Genomic DNA, 19792 nt, shown 5'->3' with positions numbered 1-19792 from the left:
TCAGTCACACCTTTAGTGGTATCACTGGTAAAATAATGGAGAAAATTGTTCCTGAAGATACTGAAAAACATCTGAAGTACAATGCAGCCCTTAGCCACAATGAGCATGGTTTCATGAGGCCAAAGTTCTGCTTGTTCAAGGTCATTTTGTTTTGCAACAAGGTAACCAACCTTTGAGGATCAAGGGAAACCACACAGTCTTGATGCAGTCCTTTGGATTTCAGCAGATTTCAATACTGTGTTTTCCAGGATCCTTCTGTACAAAACATCCAGCAAAAAGCTGGATAAACAGATCCTGTCATGGGTGAGTAATTGTTTCACAATTTTACAAATGGGGACAGTGACTGGGGTGACATTGTACTGGTGACCTGTCACTAGCAGGGCTCTGTTCCATCCTTGGTCCTGTGCTCTTCAAATCTTCATAAATGGCTTGGACACAGGACTCAAAGATAAGTTAAATAAGTTTGCTGATGACATTAAATTGGGAGATGCTAAAAAGAGGCTGGGAAACAGCACTACAGAAAGGGACTTTGAGATCCTGGTTGGTGGCAAATTGAACATGAGTCAGCAGTGCCCTGGCAGCCAGGAGGGCAAATCCTGTCCTGGGGGCATCAGGCCCAGCATCACCAGCTGGGCAAGGGAGGGGATTGTCCTGCTCTGCTCTGGGCCAGCCTCACCTCGAGTGCTGGGGACAGTTTTGAGTGCCACCATGTAAGATAGAAAGATATCAGAGAGTATCTAAAGGAGGGCCATGAAGACAGTGAAGGGCCTCAAGGGACAGACACACAATAAGTGGTTGAAGGCACTTGGTCTGTTCAGCCTGGAGGAGAGGAGGCTGAGGGGACACCCCATTGCAGTTACAAATTCCCTGTGAGAGGAAGATGAGGGGCAGACGCTGATTTCTTCTTTGTGGTGACCAGTGACAGAACCCAAGGGAATGGCCTAAAGTTGAGTGGGGGGAGGTTTGGGCTAACTATCAGGAAATTTTTTACGCTCAGAGGTTGTCTGGGCACTGGAACAGTGTCCCCAGGGCAGTGGTCAATGCACCAACCTTGACAGAGTGCAAGAAGTCTTTGGACAATGCTCTCAGACACATGGTGACACTCTTGGGTGGGATGCTATGCAGGGCCAGGAGTTGCATTTGATGATCCTTGTGGGTCCTTTTCAGCTCACGAAATTCTATGACTGAATGATTTTTCTTCTACTACATTTTCTTTTCCAAGTTAGAGGTGCTCTTGTTCAAATGCTTTTGGACTGCTTTGTAAGTTTTTTTGGTTTGGGTTGGTTTTTTTGATTATTACATACTTCTAAATTTTTTTAAAGAAGAAAAAATCCAGTGATACCACTTAAAGGGTAGCTTGGATCTCTTGACCAGGTAATGAAATTTTGTAAGGCATAATGCTTAAACACTGATAATATAGGAGACCACATCCTCTCTGTAGCTTTCTGCTCACGTCAGTCCTAAGTGTCTCAGAATGAAATTGCAGAGCCAGAAATGCATTACCCAAGGACTTTTAAATTCAGAGCAGTGCAATTGTTGAAATATTGAGAGGTAATGTAATGTGTCTTGTTTCCAAAACCTGTGTGTGACTGATCAGCCTTTGTATGCCTTTTTCCACTAATGTTCTTGTCTAAAATCACAGTGCTCTAAATGACCCTGGTGGGCATGGCAGTGAGTGCTAAAGCTGTACCTCATGGTGCTTGCTAGTTCACATTTTGATCAACTCTAGGGAATATGTGACCTATAGCTAACTAAACATATTGTTTCTCACAGGTCCAGCCGAGTCACTGAAATGTGAGCATCTCAGGATACCAAACTTGTGACTTGAAATACAAGTTATTGATTATTGCTTTGGAAAAAGTAGCTGAAGTCAATTAATGACACATCATATAACTTCTTAACTAAATGATGGCTATAAATGATAATCTTCAGCTGAGATGTTGGCAACTTACTAGAAACAGCTTTGAGATGTGTAGGAGTTACATATCTCAATTTGTTTCTAATGCTGTCTTTCAGCCTAAGAACAACATACTGGTTTCAGGAAGAAGGGATTATTTTATCAGAAGTAAACCAGTAAATTTGTCTTGCACTTTGTTTTGTAAACTGGCTTTGAGGTCTTTTTGAGGAAATGGATCCTCTTGTCTAAGTCCTGTAATAACCTTGCCTTGAATACCATGTGAGCCGTCTGCCACAGTGACAGCATCCTTCATCTTTTGGGTAGTCAGGATGAGATTGGTGCTGGGACTGAAGGAAACAAGGGGATCTGTGGGTTTTCTTAGTTCTTCCATTTTGTGTGAGGAATGGAAACAGAAGGTGGTCCTTGCACTAGTAATAAGTACAATGGAATCCTACAGTGGCAGTGAACAATCCTGCTATCTTTGTCTGATCTCCTTCATCCAAAACCAAAACTGAAACGAAAACCAAACCCAAAACAACACAAAGCTCTCACCAAAGTTGACCCAAGCTTAGGTCTTAGTGACAAATATTGTCCTTTACTTCATACAGCCCGCAATGATGCAAGCTTTTCGTTTTGTGTACTGACTTTCTGACACACCCACTGCGTAATTTTAAGTCCTGGACTATGTATACAGAGGTTGTTTTCCATAACAAAGCAAGGCTAATGGAATCCTAATTCCTTCATATAGTGGAATTTTGTGTTTTTCCCAGCATTCCAATCAGCATCAAAATTTTATCAGAAAGTTTATTGATTGAAGTTAAACTGTACCCAGGCAGCTGTGATGCTGTTAGTTATTGCAGGCTCCCTGGGGGTGATGTTTGGCACAGAAATCCTTCTGTACAGCCTCCCTATGCAGTGATCTCCAACAGAGCCCCTGTTTGCTCTGACTAATGACAGACTAACCTTCGTTTGAGGACAAGTTGATAAAAGCAATTTTTTAGGGGCAAAAAAGAATGAGCTGCTGAGTTAGTTGATACAATGAATTCCTGAACAGATGTAGCAAACCCTAGACTACAAATAGTGCTTGAAATCTTAAATCAACACTTCAGACTTGTTGTAGCATGATGCAAATGCAGGAAAGAGTCTTTTTTACTATTCCTTTACAATCTAGGATCAATGGAAAACAAAAGGCAGAGGACATCCATCACAGTCAGAGAAACCAGTACTACTTTTGGAGACGGAGGAAAAACTCTGTATTAATTTTTCTCTAAACACCCTGTGGAGGACATTTGTCATATATATGGATCAAAGAATGGTATAAAGAGACAATGCAGAAGAGGATGCTGATTCACTAACCCAGTCTTGCCCTCCGAAAAAATGGTTGCTTATATATCCTGTCTTAGCCGTATCTCCTAAAAATGCAACTACAACTTTTAAAACAGGATATTGACCTCTAGCATGAATAAAACATACTGCCCTTCCTTAATACTTTTGTTCTGCTGTAACAGTAGTAGTGCTGACGTGGCTAGAGCAAGGGACAGCAAAGACCTAGGACAGCAAAACTTCATAGAAACAGACAGTGCTACATGTCCTTGTGAGACACAGCAGAGACAAGACGCTCCTTCAGAGAGGTCCTATGGACATTGAAAATGTAGTATCACTCTATGGTACACAGGTAATATTTATTATTGAATACAGTTAATAGCCTGTGCTTCTGGGTCTGAAATTTACCTCTTCCAGCCCTCTAACTTCCCATGTCTCCTCTTGGTTTAGTCCTTTGCCATATCCAAAACAGGAAGTTCTTCTTCCAAGTGAGCTAGTTGTATATTATGCTTTTTGATCTTTCTTCTTATTTTGCACTTTAAAATCTTAATGTTCCTTAATCCTCCATAGAATTGCTCATTTTGCTTCAGAGCAAGGATTTAAGCCAGCTATTAAGTGTAGTTAGAATCCTGCTTCTTACACAGGAAACAACTGGCAGATAAATTCAGTTTTAGTCAGAACTTGTGCTGCAGTTGGGAGGACATGTGCTCCTTGATTAAAAGTTGGTTTTCCAGGGTGCTCCTGTGTATTTTTGAGGAAGAACTGGTTACCTTTGTAGTTTATAACAGGTTGCTTGGTTTGGTTTTCAAGCAGGCAGCATTTTACTTAAAAGATAGTTCTGTGTATACTACAGTGCAATCTGCTTTGTCCCTGGTGGAAGGTGGAAATGTGGAAAGGCATGGGCAGGAAAGAGAACACTGAGGGATAACTGGCAAATATCTTTGTCAACTAGAATGGAAATAGCTTGATGCATGAAGTATCATTGATGATTTTCAAAAGCAAGGACATGAGAATCAAAATTTTCTGGGTTGCCAGAGTTGCCCTAAGGATGTTGCAGGAGCAGGGGGAGTTGAAGTATGCTCTGGAAAACTTGTGGAAAACATTTGGGAATAATTCAAAATAGCAGGGGATGTTTTCCCTTGGTTCAAATACAGAGAGAAAAAAATCAACTGCTCTGTACCTTCTTCACATAAAACAGACCTTTAGTAGGTCAGTTAGACTGTATTTACTTTAACATTGATTTCCAGCCTTTGCTTCCTAGAATTACTGTCTCATGTTCTTGCAAGGATCATTCCAAAGAACTAATCAAGTTGGCGCAGAATTTATTTCAGTCTGCTTAGGCTAGGAATTAGCATACTTCTAATGTATGCAGCTTTCCTTTTCCTTCTTGGTTTGTTTTTGTTGTTTTTTTTATGTTTTTTTTGCTTTGTTTTTATGTGTGGGATATTGTTTTCTTCCTATTTCAATTCCCACTGCTTATGCCCCACTTTTCTGGGCATTGTTTGCATAGCAGCTGGAGCCTTCTCAGTGACAACATAAGTTAAGCTGGAGCAAACAAGGTGTTGAGGTTCCCTGTGGAGGCCCTTGAGCCTATTAGGGGAACTTCTAGAGTGATGCCCTGGAAGAATCTACCACAGGCTTCAAGACAGCCTGACTGCTTGGGGTGAGAAAGAAGGCCTCCCCATGGTGCTCTGCAACCCTGGGTTAATCTGCCTCAGTCTCTATAGGTCACTGCCCTTTGCCCTGCCCCTGTGCCACCCTGCCCCCAAACTTAACCTGGGACACTGCATTGAATCCCTGTCTTTGATCTCTTCGGCATGGGATGTCTTTTGTCCTTGGAGTTTGCAATAAACCTCGCTGGAATACTGTGCAGGAGACCCTTCCCGTCTTTCTCTGCAGACCTGTCTGTGCTGTGTGGGTGTGGATTCGGTGACTGACTGTGCCTACCCAAACAGCTTCCTCAGAAGATGCTTTTGGAGTGGTAGCAGCAATCACCATCGATTTTCCACGCTGCTACAGGTCCCAGGCAGAACACTGATGTGGGAGAAAATAATGTAAAAACAGTGTTAAGAGCATGCAGCTTCAATGTCTTTTCTATAACCAGGGCAACCCTAGCATTCACTTTTAAGTGCCTCGCTGCTATTTACCAGGGGTGCAGAACATCTGACAGCCACCTTGTTTCACAATTAAAAATGAACTTTAGCAGTTCAAGAGTTTTGTTTTGGTTTGTTCCTCTTTTGAATTTCATCTATAATTGTGCAGGGTTTGCTGGTCCTTCTCCTTGGTTACTCAAACCTTTTTCAAAGCCTTATTGTCTTGAAATGTTCTTTGCTCACTCACTGCCTAAAAATGTCTCTCAGTCTTTCCTGGAAATCTGTTAGCTATAAAGCTGTTTAATTCCACAATTCCTGGAGGCTTTGGGCCCCTGTGTCAAGCACTGGATGCATTTAAATTTCAGTGGGGATGTTCAGTTCAGTATTAACTAGCTTTGTCCCATCCTGCAGTTGCTGGACTGCAAATTTTGCCTGTAATATACCTGCATAACAGTGACTACAGTGAAGTTTTTATCCCTACTTTATTTTTTCCCCTAGCTCTTTGGACTTCTTTTTTTTTTTTTCTTTTTTCTTTTTGATTTTTTTAATATTTTTATTTTTATTTTTTTCTGGCCACCACAATTTATTTGCTCTGCTTTTGGTTTCCCCCTTGCTTTCTCCTTGCTTTGTCTTAGTCACAATTATGAGGTTCACTTCTCTTCCCTGAGAAAGGAAGAAAGAGGATTTGGGACTGTAGAAAGGGGATTGAACAATGGTTTGCATCCTCTGCCTGGTTCTGCACGCGCAGCATTCTCCTCTTCCCAGCAGTGGTGAGCAAATCCAGAACAGTGGTAGCTCCTTTCCTTGCTGCTGTGTGGCCATAGGGTGGCTGATTTGGGGATCTGTCTTCTGCAATTCCCAAATCATAAAGAAACACTTCCTTCAGTGTGCCCAGAAAAGGTTATAAGAGCAGGAAGGTGTCTTGGACTGGAGAGAGAAGTGACAGATGTCTTAGGGTAGGCTTTTATTTGGTTTCTGCTTTCTTTTCACTCCCAATGAAAACGCAGAAATTCTGGCCTTTTTAACCCAAAGAGTAAAAAAAACAAAAGGTGTGAATCTAATTATTGCCTTGGCTTAGAGTGAGTTTCTACAGGGAATGAAACTAACCTGGCAGGAATTGGGATTATAAGATTTGCATAGGATAAAGCCATTGCTGCTTTGAGCTTTGGAGGAGCTGACAGCATGCTTATCTAGACTATATATGCTTCTCCAGGCTTGTATATTGACCTTTCAGATTAGTGAACAGTAACTCATGATATTTTGAACCTTGAAGGGTGGCATTTTATGAAGAATGCTTTTTCTTTTTTTTTTTCCCCTAAATTTCTTGTCATAGATTGAGCAAAGGTTGGGTGAATACAGTCATTTAGTACATTTCAGACAATTAGTATTTTACAGTGCAAGAAACTAGAATTTCCATGTTCCTTCCCCCCTTTTTCTTGTTTGTATGAGCCTTTATATTGCCTCTTGCATGCTACAGCAAATAAGTAAAACCAGAGCTCTACATTTGTTAGCCAGGTCTACAGATGTTGCTTTACAGGCAATGTTGCAGAAGGACCTCTGAGTCCCTTTTCCATGGGAAAGCTGGTTGTGCAGCTCCCTGCTTCCTTTCTCTCAAGACTTTTGTAGTCTCACATGCAATGACAGCAAACATTCTTGAAGCTTTTTCATATTTCATCATTTTCTTCTTTCAAAACTTAGGTGCTCTTTCAAAAACTGGACAGATGTTACTAAGTATGCATGTTGCAGTCATGCAGTACCCTAAAATACCATTCCATTTTGCTCTAAGTTTTGTGTCATGAGGAGGAAGAAGACTTCTCAGTAAGGGAGAAACATGGCAGAAAACCCCACTTTTACTCTCATTTTGCTTCAGTCTTTTCACTGGACAACATTTGTCCCTGGAAAGCAACAGGGGTCTTGCCCTGAACCTTCAAAAACTCCATTTCAAAGTGTTAAAAAGGCCTTTAGTGTGTTTTAATCTGTTTTAACCTGTTGTCATGTGAAATGTCTGTAGTAACATAAAATCATACCTTTTTCAGAAAAAGACATACAATGTAAAAAGAAAAAGGTTAGTTGATGAAACACAGGAAGAGTAAGCAGGAGTGCTGACTCACCAGCTTGCTCCTCTGTGTCCATTTAACCTGTAGAAGGGGGAGTGGTTGGGTGCTCAGCTGGGGTCTCAGGACACCTCAGGCTCCCTGTGACACACAGTAGGGGAGGGCCTGCTCTCCATCCTGTTCATCACTGCAGCTCCATAGACTTGGCACAGTTTTCAGGGAGCAGATGTTCAAGATACCCCAAGCCATTTATTCCCACAGCCTGCACAATGTGTATAATGCAGAAATGTATTAAATATGTGGGAGCTTCAGCTACTGTTAAAATATTTTAAACTGCTGTTTAACTACTGTTCTCTGCTGTTGTTGATTGGTGATTGAATGATGCTGGATCAAACCTTATAGGCAAACTGGCCAGGGTTGGAGGTTTATGACATAAAAGACAATATCAGCACAAAAAATGAGAGGATGAATTGGGGAATAGGTAAGAAGCACCTTCTAATCTGCACAGAAGGTTCAAAAGGTTTCCAAGATGAATAGTGGGGTATTTAAGAGCATTTATTTTGTAAGACAGATCTTGAGCAATTTATGACTCAAACTGATGTTTCATGGATGTGGGAGCTGAAAGTCAGGATTTTTTTCTTCTTTTTTCTTCCAATGAAAAGGTTTTAAGACTTACATGTCCTTTTAAAATTTCCAAACTGTGCACACAATGTTTTTTGGAGGGGTTGTTGCAGTTTATATTTGGCTTGATTATAGTGCAGGTGTATGTTTTATGATGTTGTTGATGGATGTGTCCTAATTGTGCAGGGGGAAACCATGAACATAAGGACATGACAATTTTCATAATGAATGACTAAACACTATAAGAAGTCCTTGAATAAATACTCAAAACGAATTTTAATACCTTATGCATGGTAGAAGGAGCATCAGAGGAGGGAGGAAAGGCAGAACATACTTACTGTGGTTTGGGTGCTATTTTGTATTTTAACACAGTTTTTTCAGTAGATTCTCTTTAGTCTCAGAGGAGTAGATTTGATTTTTCAATTTGATTATGGGGCATCTGAGAGCTTTTAAATGGTGCTGAAACAAGGGCCAGTTGTGAAAATTGACATTTGCTGATAGTATCCACATCCATTTAATAAAATACATTTAAAACATCTGTGTCTTTTGAGTGCTTCTCTAAGTACATATGTATGTGGGAAGGAAGGGGCTTCTTGTTTACAAGGAAAATACTTTTTGGTGATTGGTGGCTGCAAGGGATATGGATTTGTCCTGTAGGGAGTTACATGAGTACTGACAAATCAGCAGCCTTGAAAGGTCCTTGACAAATCAGAGCCATGGCTTGACTGGGATCTAAGTGAAACCTGTAATGTCCTTTCCAGTCTTGAAACCTGAGTCTGAAGGTTACAGAAGCCTTGAAATAATTTTCCATCAGCAGCCAGGCCAATTCTAGGGACAGTCAGAGGAACCTGGAGATGGAAGACCACTCAGTTACAAGATACACTGAGTTTGAATGCTCTGCCTGATATAAATCAGATTTGTGGTGTAAATGAGCCGTCCATGACCCTCCCAACCTCAGCAGCTTCAGCAACAGCAGCAGCAGCAGTGAGACACACTGAGTGAGGCAGCCTGGCTGGGATCCCTGCTAAGGGCACTGGTTTCCCCTCAGCCAGCTTGGAGACAGCCCACCCAAAACCTCCTTAGTTCCTGGATGCTATCACATGTGAAGGTGATAAATTCCCTAAATTCAGAAGCAATCAAACCTTTGTGGAAGAGTTGTGTCTTTAGCTTACAGCATCAGAGGATGAATGCTATTTTCAGAGGGGAAACTAGTCCATATTTGAATTACTCCATGTAGATTTAATGGTGTCATAGTAGTGATAGCAGAATCACACTTTCTCTCCCCTCCCCCTGACTCTTCTGTAAAGCATCTCTGAGGCAAAGCTTACAAAGAAAGAAAAATGAAGTGCTTAACTTTGATCTCCATGAACAAGAAATTAGAAAAAGGAAAGACACCTAGATAGTTTTACCTACAGTAAAACTATTTCTTGGCTAAGTTTAATTTACTGTGAGCACTTTGTTTTTCTTTGAAGCCCCATTTTACTGCAGCTGACATTGGATCTCTGTAAAACACCTACCCACAGTTTTACACATGATTGAGGAGTGTGCAATGAAGGGTGATGGACGAGGCCACAGAACCATCTGGAGAGCAGCTGCCACCTCCCTGCTCTGAGCCAGGGTGGCCCTGATGGCCAGACCTGGCTGCCCACTGTACCCACCTGCCCTGAGGGCTGGCCTCTCCTCCTCAGGCCCTGGGCAGCCCCCAGACAAGTGGCTGAGACCCCTGCCTTGATTTGGTGTATTCTGCTTGCCCAGTGGCATCACCACTTGGCAGAACAGTGACATTAACAGCTCAGTTCATGCCTAGTTTAATTACGGCAAAACCTACAAATCTACATGGAAGATAACATTTTTTTTTTAATTTTTCTTAATGTATATTCTTGCACTCTCTTTTTCCCATCCATTTTCAGTATCACTGAAGCATCATCCTGTCATCTGAGCCTGACTTAAAATGGATAGGATGACATTTGGACAGGAGGGTATTGGAGAAGCTCTGCCTCCTCCTGCTCACCTCTAGGAATAATTTGCTCTATGCCATTTTTTAAAAGTGTGTATGGATATGTAGTAAGATGACAGCTGTGCTTTGTGTGAATGGATTTCTCTCAAACAGAAATAATCAGCTGTCACACGGCTCAAGCACTGTAGAAGGGACTAAAAGAGGAGTTCCATGAGAAAAATACATATGAAATAAACAAATGGAGAGATTGAAGTGAAATCTTATTCTGTTGAGAAACAGAAAAGTATTTCTGTTCTTAGAAAAGAAAGACAGAAATAGTTGCACTTTGAGGTCTGAGCAATCTTTTCTACTGAACTTTCATGTATTTTTTTGACACTATGACAAGCAAGGAGTTGTCTGAGATGGGGAGGATTTATGGAAGCAGGTGGGACATCACTGTAATGTTGCATGGACGCTTCCAAACTTCTGTTGCAGGCTTTGAACAGGGGTGATCTCTGGGGCCCTGTGCTCTGTAACTCCATACTCACCTACCCTCAGGAAACTTAATTGCCTTCCTTTTCTGCTGCAGCAGTGGCAGGGCTCAAACCCAGCAATGAAATTCCTTTGATACATTGCCTACTGTGTAATCAATAGCAAGGAAATTTAATTGCAGTGACAAGGGGCAAAGTAATGGTTATGGGAAGGGAAGGTAACAGCTGTAACACCGCTGGCCTCCTCTCCCCCTGGCTGTGCTTTCCTGCAGGATGACCACAGGAGAAAAATGCCTGATTGAATAATGTTTGCACAGAAACCAGCTGTAAATTCCTTGGGCAGCACAGTTAGGATGCAGTTTGTCAGGTGTGTCTCTTGTGATTGTAGCTCTAACAAGAGCTCTGCTGATGTGTTTTTCATCTAGCTAAAACTACATTGCCTTTATTCGCGTTTTGTTCAAAGACCGGCTGTGAAGATCACACTGAATTGTTGAATAATCTCTGCTAATGCAGAAGTAATACTTGCTTACTTACGTGAGAGTTGGTCCTATTTCTTACTGAAAAACATTTCATTTTTATTAGTTAAAGTAAAAAACCCCATATTAGTAAAGACTACAGCTCAATATAGCATTTCACTTTCATTTCGCTGTTCTGTTTCCTCTCATAAGTTGCTGACTACTTTCTTTAAAAAAAAAAAAAGTAAAAACCAAAAATACAACAACATCAAAGCATATGTCCAATACCCTACCAGCAATCTCTCACAAAAGATTAACTAGTATTTGCAGCACAGGACTCCTGCTGATTGAAGAGGAAAAGATTTGGTGGTAGATACAGGCAGACTCTGAGGAAAAGCCCTAAATATTAAGACAAGCATCAAGATGCCATCTTGATGAGGTGGTATGCAGGTCGTTATTGCAATACTCATGTGTTTTTCATGTTGCTGGAACATTTTCCTCTAACTTTTACCACAAACATTTCCTGCAGAGCCACCCAGATCCTCAGACACTGGTGGACATACTCCCTACCAAATGTAGTGGAGTACAGCTGACCTCCCATAGTACTGGCAGGGTAATGAGGAAGTTTGATTGGATGCTTAATTATGAGCTTCTTAATGCAACTGGTGCAAAATGGGTCTTCTTCCCCTGAAAGTTAGGTGCCAGAGGTGGATTTTCTACCCCTCTGCCCTGCCCTCCCTACAACACAGACCAGCTGTGCAGGTGAAAACTGGGTTTGAGAAGCAGCTTTTACCTGGTGGCTTACAGTCCTGTGTGGCACTCAGATTGCCCATGCACTATAGGTTATTTACCCTATCAGCCCTTTTCCTTTATAGCTGTATTTGTGCCCAAGCTGCCTGGCTATAGCCTTCTTCATCTACTTATAAAAATTAAATTGTATTTTAAAACTGTCTGAACCATGGAAAGTTGGTGGCTCTTTTTGCTCCTCAGAATTTGCATAGATGGGCAAATAAATAGCCATAGGTATGTAAAGAGTTATTGTTCAAAACAACCAAAAGCCCTAAATATCTCAAACATCTGAAAATTTAACATCTTTTTTAGGTTTTTTTTTTAGTGTGAGTAATAACATTTACATAATCAGAGAAGAATCTGGTGACTACAAAGTCTTTTGTTCATGACATCAACTGCTGTCAGAGAAAATGATGAAAGAGCAGCGTTTTAAGATTTTACTGAGAAGGTAAGACTGGTGTTCCTTTTCAGGTCCTGCGTAATGCTTCTTACAGTGGTCTCCCCCTAAATAAGAATTAAAGACTAGTGCCATCTATCCAGAATTCTTCCTAAAGAGATGAGTAAGAACCATACAGGAAAAGTCTCTGTATTGAATATTTCTGTCCTTTCTTCTGAGGACTTGATCTCCTCTCTCCAGCTCACAAAGTCCCAGATTTTCTGGAGAGCCATTACCTTTGGCAGTCCTGCCATAGCCAAGTCACTGTGACATGACCTGATCCAAATGGTGCACAACATGTCAGCCTCCTTTTACACTTGGCATACTGCACTGTGCTGTTTCTTCTCTAAAAAACAGAAGAAGACTCAGAAATGTCTTTTCTAACACAAAAACTGTCTTCCCTTGGGAAAACAACCTTGCTGTTGAAAGGGAAGGTGCAGATAAGTCTGCTTGCTCCATGTGGAGTGTCAGTGCCACTGAAGTACTATAATGCCCACCTCCGTCCTAGATTATGAAGCATTTCTCCAGAAATGAGACAGAAACAAAGAAAAGCAAGGCTCATTCCTAGTGAGCCTATAGTATTTTTGAGGCAAAGCAAGCTTTCCACATGAAGAAATATCTTCAAGGTTTAGCAACAAATTGGTTCTTGTCTACAGCTGCCTTTAAAAATGTATTTTAAGAGTAATTACTTATTAGTCTGTCATGGGGTGACTTTACCTTTAAAATAGCTTTGGGAGCTAAGGAAGTTGAAGCTGCTGGTGGCTGATGGGAGTCTTTCCTCCTGACCAATTATTGGTCATTTCTAAGAATTGACAGCAGTTTTGACCATTGAAAAGTGAAGTCAACTTGTAAACACCTCCTTAAGATGTAAAGTCAGAGGACTCTTGTTCTTTTTGTTTCCTGGCTGTGAAAGGTAACAGAGCTCCAGCTGGCCTCCCATTCCCTGCCCAGACCATGCGGCCCAGGCAGGGGCTGGGCTGGGCCCAGCGGCTCCTGGCCGGGAGATGGGGCCTGCGGGGCTTCTCCCCGGGCTCTGGCCAGGCCAGGCCAGTCCCTGGCTCGGCTGCAGTTTTTGCTGTGACTGAATTCAGCAGAGACTGCCGAGTAAAGAAAAGACAAAAGCTCTTGACCTGCGGCGTGCTGAGACAGTGGCCACACTCTCCAGAGCAGCCATGAAGAATCTTCCATCGCAGACAGCTCCAGCTGCTGCTCCGGCAGAGATCACAGAACCATCGACAAATCCTGGGCAAGATTTTAACTTTTTCATTACCCAGATGAGACTTCCAGATTAATCCTTTTTTCCAGAGAGAGAAAGAGAGAGTAATCAACATGTAAAGAGACTTTATAAACTATCAGAGACAGTAAAGAAAAGAAGCTTCAGGAAAGGTAGAGAATAAGGAGATGCTTTATAAGCTGAAATATTTTTCTGTTAAAGCTATGGAGATGGACAATAAGGTCTTGAAAAAAACTCCTTTAATTCATGACAGAGTATATTGGGGGGAATGGAGTGTTCAAAGTGTGGATTTTGAGTAAAAAGTAAAGTAATTGTGATACAGTGAAGTGCTGGAACAGAGTGAAGTGAAAATTTGAAGCCTTGGGAGGCAAAGAGAAAACTGTTTTCCAGTGAAGCTCACAGAGACAGATGAAGAGAACTTTTGCCTTTGAATAATTCATCCTTAAAAATGACATTCCCTAGACTCATGGCCCATACACACCTCAGAGTGATGTGAAATGAGAGGAGTGAACTCTGATGGCAGATTTCCAGGCAGCTGGCATCAGAAAAATAGAAAGCTGTAACAGAAATAGTTTTCTTGTGAGAAACTCCATAGATTAGCAGAAGAAGACTTCTGTTTCTCTACAAAGACTGATGAAAAGACTGTAGCAGGAATTGGGACTGTTTTAACCACCAAAGTTCCAAAGTTTTTTGTCTCTATGTTGTCAGGTGAACAAGGGAATGGTGGGTAGTAGGGGATAAAAAGGGTTTCCTGGAGGTTTATTCTGGTGTTCTTATTCTTGTAGTTTTGTTAATAAACTTTCTTTATTCATTTTAAGTTTTAAGCCTGTTTTGCTCTTGTTCTAATCCATATCTCATAGCAAGAAATAAGTAATTTTTTTATTTAATGTTTTAAAACCACGACATAGTCACATAATGAACTTGTTTAGATATTTAGAATGAAAGAACTTCATGATTTTTGTGAATTCCTGACATGAAAAAAAATCAGTAGTTGATCTGAGAACAGGAGAAAAGCACATTTGAATACTCAAGAAGCAGAAGTGGAGGGGCTACCTGGCTGCTGTCAATACAACAAGGCAAACACGACCCAAGCATTGCCTTGGATGTGCAAACTGAGCTCTGGTGCCCTCTGAGAGGAGCAGCTGCCAAGCTCCATGTTTGGATTCCTGCTCCTTGTCTTCACACCTAGAACAGCAAGAGGAAGAGGATGGATGCTCAAACCTAAAAAAAAGTCCTTTTAATCCATGCCTGCCCTGGCCTGGCCATCTGGGATGGCTGCCAGCTGGAGGGCAGTGTTGCAGCAAAAGCCACTGCCAGTTTTAGAACTGCCACTAGAACAGCTGCTGTTCTTACTTGGGACTGCAGCTGTTGCTGTGTCAGAAGCATAAAGCTGTTTCCCAGCAGAGCCTTGCCAGGTTTTGCCAACAGTCAGGAGCCTTAATCACACTCCTGGATGGTTGCTCGAATGTTGGGAGGCCATACAGTGGTGATTTACTCCATACAGTGCTTCCATCCTTGGCCTTAGTGTTGGAAACAGAACTTCATTCCAAGGTCTCTGCATGGTCTTTGGTTCATATAAAGGTGTGATGCTTCAAGTCTTGACTGGGTTTATTTTATTCCATGTAGTGAATAGAGAGAAGTCACCGTAGGAGGAGTGATGCAATGGGACCACAGGATGCTGCATTTAATTTTGCATATCTCTAGCACCAGAAGCTTGAAGCCTCCAAAAAAGTAGAGTGTTAAAACCTGTGCAGAATTACTGGTGTTTTGCTCAAGTCATTAAAAAGTGCAGGGACAGAGCAGGCCCACAGCGATGTCATGGGGCCTGGTGCTGTGTGCTGAATTCCTGCAGCACACATGGAACACAAAGCCTAGCACTATTCCTATGTGTTCCCACAGGTGTACTTTTTCTCCTGGCTTACGTTGTTGCTGAATATAGTCTGCACAGCTTCCATCACTCCTGCCACAACTCTCTCTTAAAACACCAACATGATCAGAAAATAAAACAACCCACAGATGTCTCAGAGCCAGCTCTTAGCAGTAACAACAGTCTCATTCCCTTCTTGCTGTCTTACAAGTATGTCTGGTAATAAGAAATTAAAATGTAAATGCCAGCGAAATCTCATCAGGCACATCTAGCAATCTCAGGAAAAGCTTGGTGTTGAAAAGACAACATTTTCTAGGTCTGGAGTAGGGCAGCTGAAGACAGATTTATTCAGAGACTGTCTTATTAGGAAAAAAATTTACATCTGAGTATGAAAGTGCCCCTGTAAAGATGGTGAGTGCTCTGTTTCTTACTTTCCACATTCAGCTGCCTTCCTTCTTGCTTGCTTTCTGTGCCTTGTGAGAAGCAGCAGGCCTGTCATGCCTGCCCATTTGAAGCATTACAGTAGCCTGCCTGACCTCAAAAGACATGCCATGGTGCAGCTTTTGCTGGAGGCTAAATAATGGATGGGTCATTCTCAATGGGAATATGAGACTCACAAATCATTTCCACACAGAGACACAAGAAATCACATTATAGACTTAAAGGGCAGTGGAAAGTCAACAAAATGCCCTTGGGCCTTAGCAAACTTTTGTCCTGGATCACAGAGATCACTAAGTTCGTGAGAAATAGATGTGGCATTGGAAATTGTTTTTCTGTTTCTGCAATGAAATATTTTTGTTCAATATAAAAATAAATACTTGCCATTTAGCTAAGATTATCAATTTGTTGGGCCAGCAAAAGATAACGTCCAAGGCTGGAGCCTTAGGCTTACTGATAGCTGTCTCCAGTGAAGGATCCACAGGGTCTGGGCAGACTGACACTCATGAGCTGCTGGCCTGGGTACCTGACCATGGCCCATGTCTGGGAGTCTCCTCCCAGCACCTGCTGTCCCTGGTGCTCTTGGCCATGGCTACCACACCAAAAAGTTAGGTACACTAAGCAACAACCAGCCACTAGTTTATCTTTCAACAAGTGAAATAAACAAGATTTAGTCATATCAGTTTCTAAGAGGAAAGCCAATCTTCTTAATGGAGGGTATATGTAATTCATTATTCATTTTGGTGAAACGCAGAGTGCACCTTGCTGTGCAGGCCAGCTGCTCATTATAAAATTGATTATGAATTCTCTAAAGCCATCTCTAGGGAGCAGCTAAATTGCATCCATTGCCAACAAAGTCTTTGATATCCCTGTGGCTGAAGAATATTATAATAACAAGGAGTAAAAGAAATATAGACTATGTTCTGATTTTTGATGTTTGTCAGATTTTGCTTGCCTCAAGAAGTTTCGGAAGAGTATGTTTCTGGCATAAAAGCTGCCCTTAACCTCACAGCAGGAGCACCCTAAGATGTCTTGGAAATTGAAGACTACTTTTATTATAAAAAAAAGGTAAGAATTTATCTGCTTTACATTTTTCCCCCATAATAATCAGGTGCGTGGTTCAAATAATAGCATATTGACTCTTTGATTCTGTTGCTTTAATCTGACTTCACCATCATCTCTGTGAAGAGTAAAACAGAGAGAGGAAGGAACATTGGTGATGATAACACTATATGAAAAGATCTAGCAGTTTAGTATTCACTCTATATATCAAATAGCTGGGCATAAAATTGCCTGAAGTTTGACTTTTCTCCAATTTTATGGCATATTTTTTCCCCTGAAACTTATCCTTAATGAACTGTTCACCCTCCCCTCAATAAAAACTCCCCTATATCAGTGTAGGTGAACATTAGAATATAAAGCAGATACTGCATACAAGTGGATCATTAAGAAACTGCAGAAAAATTGAAAGGCTACATGGGTTTTCCCATTTCCTAGTTTTAAATTCACTTAAACCTTGTATTTCACAGTGATTTTGTAATTATAGGAGTTACAACTATAAACCTAATAATTCCTGAGTGACAGATTGTGGCATATGTTGTTTGTGCTTTTTAAAGTCATCTATAGTCTCTGGCTTTCAGGAACTGCTTTAAGAGGTATTTTCAGCTCAGAAGAGGGACAGGAAGGATGCAGGATACAGGAGCTGCCAAGGTCCAAGACAACTATTGGCATAGACACTGGATTTGAAGGGGCAGATTGAACCCGTTGGAGGGAAGATCTGGTGCCACTCCCGTGCTCAGCCAAGTGTCTCCCACACATTTCTGGAATAAGCACATCTGAGAGCCCCAAAATGTAGCTAGAGTTGTAACTGGGTCTGCAAGGAGGCAATTTACTTTGTTCCAAGGCCTTTCCCTGCAGCACTAAAAGCCAAGGTCACAACTGCTTTTCAAGGCAAGGGCTTTTCTCTCTGCTCCTCCCTGTTGTGAAAATGCAGGCCTCATGGGGCTGGAATACTCCAGGGACCCACGTAAATACTTACAGGGTGCTTATGCTGCTTATTTTATTTTATCCCTCCACCCCTGCCTGAGGAACAGCCCTGACCACCTGCTCCTTTCAAGCAGCACATCTGCAGCTCTTTCACAAGTTTCAGACTCGTGGGGTCAGTGTGACTGCTGCTGTGAGCTGCGTCCTAAAGAGATGCATGGGCACTCCCTCAGACTTAAAATGTCTCTGTGTGCTCTCTTGTGCTGGTTTTGGCTAGCAGAGAGATAATTTTCTTCACAGTAGATGTATTTTGTATTTGTGGTGAAAACAGTGTTGATAATACAGGAATGTTTTAGCTATTGCTGAGCAGGGCTTGCACTGGGCCAAGGGCTTTTCTGCTTCTCACACCACTCCAGCAGCAATCAGGCTGGGGGTGCACAAGGACTTGAGAGGGTTTTTTTCTTAGTTTTCCTGTTTAAATATTGTTTCTATATAGAAAAAGGAAAAAACCACACAACAACAAAAAACCAAAAAAAGGGAAAAAAAAAAAAAAAAAAAAAGCACCCTAAGCTTGACAGAGCTTGGCAAAGCCCCTGGGCCCAATCCACCTGAAGTCTTGGGAAAAGACAGAAAGTCAAGGTATCTCTCTGTGAATCAGATGCATAGCACAAAAATTACCTCTGTTCAGGCCCAGACTTTAGATAGCTGATCCTCTGGGTCCATACCTGTGAGTGAAATGGAGCTGTCAAGCTCAATCATGTTCCAAGGTTTTCTAATAATATTTAGCTCGATCGAGGTCACTGCATTCTTTTTGTTTCAGTCCAGGGCAATAGAGTAGTGGAACACGACTCTAAACCCTCACTCAACTAAACCCACAGCCCTGTGCATTTTTATGAATGCATAAGGTTGTAGGTTTAGTTAAGTGAAGGTCTTTGGGACCCTTGGGGATAAGGGCTTAGTGTGTGTTTGTCTGACTTTATAGGGCCTGCGACTTTCGTGTCTTAATGTTAACAGGATGGACTGTCACAACTACTGACTGCAGACTAAATTTTAGCAACTGGATTATCCTACTAACCCTTCTCTCTACTTTCTATTTAGCGAATTGTAATGCAAGCTTTAAAGATACAAAGTAGAAAAATATTTCAAATATACTCCAGGTGTTGCTAATGCAATCTCATTTATCTTTCTGCTTTCAGAGAATTAATCCATCACAAGTTGGAAATGTCTCTTGAAGATACATGCTCCTTTCCATTACAGCGTGGTCAAATGCCAGCCTGTTTCTTTGAGGACTCTTCTGAAGATTTTAAGCTAGCTAGTAGCTTGATTTTACTCTCCCCTGACTTCTTTTTGCAGCAGATTAGGTCACTGAAATCTATGGGAGCTTAGTTGTTAGAAAAATAGAGCACAGTGGCTCATTATTCTGTATTCTCAAGACAGGGCTATCTCTTTAGTCCTGATGCATTTCTGCACACTGTTTAGCAGCCGTGCTTTCAGCGTAGCAGACCTGCAAGGAACGGATGTGATGCAGGAGATGAATATTGATGAAATTGCATCAAAGAACTTTGTGTGTTGCAGTGTTAGTGGTGTGTGCATGTGTCACTGACTTGTGTATTTTCTGTGGTTATCTATATCACGTCCCTTTGAGATGTAAAGTGTACAGCAGTAATCCAGACCATCTCAGTGAGATTACTGTATTTTTGCAATTTTTTATGGCTGAAACAGGAGTTCAAGGAAGACTGTAGAGTAGCTGCAGAGTGTGATGGAGACAATCCTTCAAACTGTTATCACAAGCTTATCAGAAAATTCTGGCACGGGTCAAAGTTCATACTCAGTGATCTGCAACAGCCCTTGTGCTCCACACTGAGAAAGTGCATCTTATTGCAGATTTCCTCAGACCTATTTTTATGGGGTAGATCTACCAAAAAATCTTAAACATGGCAATATTTGGCAGTTGATCCCTCTATGGTCCTTGGCTAAGTTAAGCTTCCAGAGTGTGGAATTCGTGGAAACATAGGGATCCAGAAGAATATTTATGGAAGTCAGCAGACCCAGTATGTGTCTAAATCAAATATGCTTAAAAAGAAAAAATCCACTCCCCAAAACAACTCTCTCTGTCCTTGCTTTTCCACAAAGTCCCCACATCACCAGGCTGAAGGCAGGCACATTCTTCTGCTT

General features: G+C 41.6%; 1 long non-coding RNA gene across 1 annotated transcript; it reads left to right on the top strand.

The window, feature by feature from the left end:
- Positions 1-2254: 2254 nt before the first annotated feature.
- On the top strand, positions 2255-19013 carry LOC107216188. Its single transcript, XR_001525418.2, has 4 exons — positions 2255-3572; positions 11972-12107; positions 16579-16702; positions 18814-19013. It is a non-coding gene; the product is annotated as an uncharacterized LOC107216188 (long non-coding RNA).
- Positions 19014-19792: the final 779 nt, after the last annotated feature.

Source organism: Parus major, chromosome Z, assembly GCF_001522545.3.
Source record: "Parus major isolate Abel chromosome Z, Parus_major1.1, whole genome shotgun sequence".
NCBI lineage: Eukaryota > Metazoa > Chordata > Aves > Passeriformes > Paridae > Parus > Parus major.
This window is presented reverse-complemented; position numbering and strand designations above follow the sequence as displayed.